General features: G+C 42.8%; 1 protein-coding gene across 3 annotated transcripts in view; it reads left to right on the forward strand.

Moving 5' to 3' along the window:
• LOC112156061 (astrocytic phosphoprotein PEA-15) overlaps positions 1 to 6,284 on the forward strand; it is a 52,461-nt gene that overhangs the window by 29,022 nt on the left and 17,155 nt on the right. Inside the window, exon 1 of one of the 3 annotated variants that reach the window (XM_024288206.2) lies at positions 4,191 to 4,256. The exons of the other annotated variants lie outside the window; for them this stretch is intronic. The gene's annotated coding sequence lies outside the window, so the exon portion shown is untranslated. Of the gene's footprint in view, positions 1 to 4,190; positions 4,257 to 6,284 lie in introns of those variants that run through there. 3 annotated transcript variants of the gene reach the window in all.

Genomic DNA, 6,284 nt, shown 5'->3' on the forward strand with positions numbered 1-6,284 from the left:
TGATCGAGTCACCAGAAACGTCACGTTGCCAAAGCTGAGTTCCTGATTGGTAGATGCGACGTGGCGACGTGTCAATCTTCAGGTATTTAAATTTTGGTTGCGCTGCCCGATTCGTGCCTCAATTCGAGCTGCTGTAGACCTTTGCGCCTACCCATTGCTCAAATCACACGGGACTTCAGACCTGTTCCATTCACTTAACATTGAAACTCATTCGCCTTTATCCATTGTGTCCTTTTATTCCAGATTCAGAATCAGACATTAGGAAAAAAAATGAACTTTTGCCAATTTTATTATCTTTAAATCCAGATTCCTGTATCAAAACATCCTTGATTAACTTTAGTTCCATAAACTCTCTCACAGACAGTGACTCACTCACAGATGTGAACAGGATTTTATTAGACCTAAAGCAACCAGCATCAGAAGAGCCAAACGATCCTCATCACCTTTAGGAGAAAACCAGAGTTCTGGTCTCCGTTGGCATGAAAGCAGCCTAACAAAACTGTGGCTCTACCCTCTGAAAGTTCCTGAATCTGCTTTTCTTTGCCCCAAACCCGTGAAAACGATCTGTTTTCTGTGAAATCCATCAGTTTCAGAGCACAGAGGGTTAAAGATGATGAAAAACCCGAAGATAAAAATATCTGATTGAAATGCTCTATTTTTACGCGCAGCAAAGCTTCTTCTGTCCTCGGTGAAAAATGGGCCACTGGCCTACATTCTCCGCTGCCTCTGCTCAGATTAGCGCTCGCTCCTTCCAACCCCCCCCTCCATGGTTTTTGCTTTGGGCTTTTGAACTGATAAGTGCTGGCAGTTCTTGCTGCCTCATTGAACAGGAGGAAGGAGGAAGAGGATCTTTCTCCTCTTCGTCCGTGAACACAGCTGGGCGAGCCGGGGTTAAGTCTTTTCCGAAGTGTGCAAAAACAGTCGGGACCTCTGTGGAAGGTGGAGACGGTTTCGGTCAAAGGTCTGGTGGACTCACAGATCAGGAGAGCTTTCATGGGAATCGCGGGGCTGAGGATGAGTCGAAACACTTATGTGGAAATGCACGTGCGCGCGTGCATGAGACTTAAATGTCATCTCGGTTCAAAATCCCCTTAGCTGAAATGAGCTGAACGCTGTCTTTAATGAGAAAAACGTCTCCGAGTGATGGTCTACTCGCAGAGCCATGTCTGCTCACTGAATTAATAATTCCTCCATTTATGAGGGCATTTCGTATTCACACAGAAGCGTCTGAGCTCATTGAGAATACTCTGGGTTAAAAGGTTTGTTAAGCCAGCAGCTTCAGAGTTCCCATCTGAGACTGTTTTTCTATTTGGATCATTGATTCTCCAGCCAGAGCAGGTTTTATCCCCTCTGGCAGGTCTGGTTCTGAAGTTGATCCCGATCTGATCCCAAACTTGTCTTCTCTGATGCTCCTCTTGGTTTGGTAAGAGTGAAAGCTCATTGGAACTCCGATTTAAACCAAACTCTGATTCTCTTGAGAACCAGAATCTCTTCCAAATGAACTCTGGTGCGGTTCACTTCAGTGTGGAGTTTTCAGCTTATTTTTATTTATATAGCCCAATATTACAACACAGGGATCTCAACGGGATTCACACTGGTAGTTGTCCAAAAAAATAGAATCATTCATAAAATATTAAATAATAGCTAATTGCTAAACTACTGTAGGCTGGGCATCCCTGCTCTTAAATCATCCTTCTCAGTGAGGAAAAAATAATAAAAAAATAAAAATAAAAAAAACATGATTCTGGGGGTAAAAAAAGAAACTTCAGGGAAGTCCACATGAAGGAGATATCCTCTCCCAGGACGGACAAGCGATGTACCAGGACCGGTGAAGAAGAATTAGCTTATCTAACTCTACAACTACATGTTTGAAAAGTGTAGCAGATGGGGTTCATCCTGACAGAGCTGGGGGACAGATGGGGGCGCAAGTCGAGCCAGAGGCAAGGTCCACGGCCAAAAACAGGAGCACAGACGATCCTTCATCCAGATGGTGCTGGGGGACAGCTGAGGGCACAAGTCGAGCCAGAGGCAAGGTCCACGGCCAAAAACAGGAGCACAGACGATCCCTCATTCAAATGAAGCTGGGGACACAAGTTGAGCCAGAGGCGAGGTCCACTGCCAAAAGCAGGAGCACAGAAAATCTGAAAATTTAATACAAGCAGGTTCTCGCGAGATCTTGTCATTTTGATGCAGTGTAAAGCGCTCAAAGTGTTGTGCGGTCGTGGGGTAAAGGTGGAAAACAGAAGTAAGACGTTGGAGTACGCTCACAAATAATTAATTGAATATTATTCTGTCAGCATTTTAAATCAATACTAGCATCGCCAAATGAAATATGAAATACCCTCCATCTCCTGCTCCTACGGTAGCCCATTTGGGCCAAACTGTAGTCAAGCCTCCAGTGTTCCTCAGTAAAACTGTTGTAAGGTTAACTCTGTAAAACGAGTAAAGACTTTGTTTCCTGATCGAATTTAAAAATAGTCCCTTTACTCACATTATCATGGTTTTATCGTCAGACATGAGCAGAAGATCAGAGGATGTTTTCGGACTGTCAGAAGCTCCCCTGACGTCTCCCTTCACCTCCTCCTGCTTCTCTTGAAGGAGCTTTGACAGAAAAATGCTAAATCTGAGAACAATTACATCAACAAATTATGTAACTTTGGTTTAAATTAGACTTTTCTGTTCTCGAACAGCCAAACGCGTTTTGAAGCTTTTTGTGAAGATGGAGGGTGGGCGGGACTCCCACTCTTTCCCTTCTATCCGAGGAAGCGGAGTGTGAAGGAGTAGGAGGTCAGAGGTCACACCATGGTAACCATGAAGATGAGCTGCTGTGGAGGTAAACGTGAGGGAAGAGAGAAGCTGTGCTGACGTAATCTACCTGCAGAAGATCGTTTCGGAGCAAGCATCAGTTAGCAAAAGCTTCACTCCAGCAGGTTTGATCCTGATCTGATCCAGACCTGGTTACTATGTTTAGTCCACGCCTTTGGGAAAATGTGAAGGTTCGCTGACTTTTTTACTTCCATATTAAAGCTGGGTTCAAATCCAAAAAGAACAAAGAGCCAGCGCACTTCACTGTATCACCACTAGAGGGCTTTTCACAAAACTCACCTTAGAATAGAGTAGAGTAGAAGTGAAGCTTGATGGAAATTTTCAAAGTAGCCAGCTGCTTGCAATCCCTGCACAAACAAAAACAAATGAAAGAACAAAAGCCTAAAAACAATCAAAATGTGAGTTAAAAAAAGTAAAAAAAAATGTTAATTCAAATTATATAAAATCCTTTAAATATTCAGAAATAGATACCTAAGACAATAAAAACCATAAAACATTCAAAAGTTGAAACTATTCTCAATTTCCTCATTCATTTTATTGTAAAACATCCAAATTCACAGTAGAAAAGAAAAAGAAAACTCACTTTTGGACCTCACCTTAACTTCCGCTTAAGCTACGTTCATTCTCCCTTTTGTAACGCACGTTCCACTAATGAAAGGACTACTTAATTCAAAATATGCACCTTTTTACGACCATTTTTGGGTTCTACGTACAAAATGCGCCACCATTGAACGCATGTTGGTAGTTAAATCAGTTTGAACTTTGACCAAGCATTGACTTTGATTTGGTAGTGACGTATGGATGGCGTCTCTTTTAACTTCCAAGCCGATAATTAATAATCCACACCAAGGGTTTCATACATCGGAATAGAGCTGTGAATAGAGTAAGATTTGCACCACTTTCACATTTTGCACTAAACCTTTTCCAACTGTAGGGGGCAGACATGAGCAAGTGGACAATAGAAAAAGACAACAAAGAAGAACAGAATAGACCGCTGTGAACGTGGCATCAGGCTTTTTATCTAGGATTGTTTTGGTGATTATTTTTGTTTTTTATTTATTTTTTTTTTTGTTTTATAGTAAAACTAAAAAGCAGGCATTGCTCGACTTTTACAGTACAATCTGTCGTTCTTCATCCTCCTCATCAAGCACGAAGCAGGTCGTGCACCACGTGATGACATTTAGACTGAAGTCTCTCGTTTGCTCTCCTCCGCTGTGAAAACTGTTTGTAAATTCGGAGAGGAGCTGACTCACTCCGCTGAAGACAAAGGACATCAGGGAAGAAGAGTCTGGAGCTCCTTCCACCAGCTCTGTGCTCTGGTTTCCACGGTGACATCCTCAGAGTGAGTCCGTTCTCAAGTCCAGCTCCGAAGCCTAAATCCTCAGTGTTTGCGGGGAAACTGGACAGAAATCCTACATCAGCGTGTGACGGTCAGAAACTCTCAGTGTGTGTGTTTGTGTGAGGCGACACTTTTTTTTTGTGTAGCAGATTAAAAGAAAAACCTTAATTTTCCCAGTCTGAACATGCCAGGTGAATTAAAGGGGGATGGGGGGCTCTGCCCTGTCGCTAGGTAACACTCTCCAAGCCTAAAGGCAAAGCTAGACATCGTATCCATGGAAACGTTATTGGTTTTAGGAGTGAAAAAGGTTTTGGTTCATGTGAGAGTGCACATGTGTGAGTGTGTGAACCTGCAGGTGTGTGAGCATGTGTGTTTGTGTGCGCCGGCATCCTTGTTTGTGGGTGTGTACATGCTGAACATGCATGTGTGTTTGTAAGGGTATGTGGGTTGATACATTGAGTGTGTGTTTGTGAGTGTGTATTTGGGAATATACATGTAAGGTTGTGAGTGTGTATTTGGGAATATACATGTAAGGTTGTGAGTGTGTATTTGTGAGTCTTTGTTTTTGAGCTTGCATGTGTGTTTGTGTCTTTTTGTGAGCTTGCATGTGTGTTTGTGTCTTTTTGTGAGCTTGCATGTGTGTTTGTGTGTCTTTGATTGCGTGCATGTTTTTTGAGTGTGCGTTTGTGTGGGTGTAAGCTTGCATGTGTGTTTGTTAGTGCGGACATGTTTTTGTGAGCTTGCAATGGGTGTGTGTGTGGGTGAGTGCGTGTGTGTGTATGCATGTGCATTTGTGTTTATTTGTGAGCATGTGTGAGCTTGCATTGGGAGCATGTGTGTGTGTGTGCATGTGTAGTTGTGAGTGTTGGTGAGCTTGCAGTGGATGTGAGTGTGCATTTTGTGTGCATATGTATGTGTATGTGTGTTTTTCTGAGTGTTTCTCAGTGGTGATGTGTGTAAACCTGAATGTGTGTTCATGGGCCTGCGTTTGTGTGTGTGAGTTTCCACATATGAGAGTGTGTGATTGTGAGTCTGTCTGTGTGAGCTTGCAGTTGAGGTGAGCGTGCACGTGTGTTTGTGGAGCTGCTGATGAATGCTGGAATAATGAATGTGATCTGTGTAGCTGCTGAAGGTCACAGCTTCAGGGTTCTGTTCGGAAGCGCAGATGTTCTGAAGGTTCTGGACTGAAGATCAGACGCTTTTGAGACCAGATTCAAGAAGAACTTGATCCTATGAGAAGAGAAAGAGGAAAAACTATGAGAAAAGAGGAGAAATATGACCTGATTGAACAGTATAACACAGTGGAGGAGGAGGAGGAGGGGGAGTGATGAGGAAGAGGAGGAGGAGGAGGAGGGCGGTGGCAGGAAAGTCACGAAGTGAAGACTCTGCTCTGCTTCCGGATCTGTGGGAATTGACGCCGGATCCGCGGAAAAGTGAATGAGGCTGCAAACACCCAGAGGGAGCGATAATGGGAGCTGCTTCCCTTTTTTAATTAGAAGAAAAGCGTGCACGTGCGCGCCCACGTGAAGCTCAGCCTCTTTGATGCTCTTCCTGCCTTTAGACGGAGCGCGCTCTGTCTTCACCTGAGCGGCGAGGTCTTCTGGCGTCACAGGTGAGCCTGATGACTCCGCCTCTCAGTCTCCGTCAGAAGGGAAGGGAGTAGCCCCGCCTACAGGTGAAGGACTTAAATGTATCACATTTTTCATAAAGAGTGAAGCTCAGGACGTTTTTGAAGAAAAAATTCCCAACAAATTAACTAAATTCTCTCAAAGTTTTATATTTTAGGTTTTTTTTTTATTATTTGTGTAAAAGCTCACAAAGCATTCACACAAATGTCCCAAAGGAAATTAATGAAAGAGTCTTCAAATTTCAAATTTTTAGTAGATTAGCAACAACCCTTTACATATATTCATGGGCTACGTTTTTATCTTTTATAGTAATGTTCAAAAAATGTGGAGTTTACCTAATATTTTAGCAACATGCTAACGTTTTTGGCTAATTTGTCATCTACTGGGTTTTTTAAGGCTAATTTAGACTTTAGCTTCTAATTTAGCAACATGCTAATGTTTTATTTAATTAACTTTACTCGGCTATTTTAGAGTTTAGCTAGTATTTAAGC

This window comes from Oryzias melastigma, linkage group LG18 (assembly GCF_002922805.2).
Source record: "Oryzias melastigma strain HK-1 linkage group LG18, ASM292280v2, whole genome shotgun sequence".
In the NCBI taxonomy this organism is placed as follows: Eukaryota; Metazoa; Chordata; class Actinopteri; order Beloniformes; family Adrianichthyidae; genus Oryzias; species Oryzias melastigma.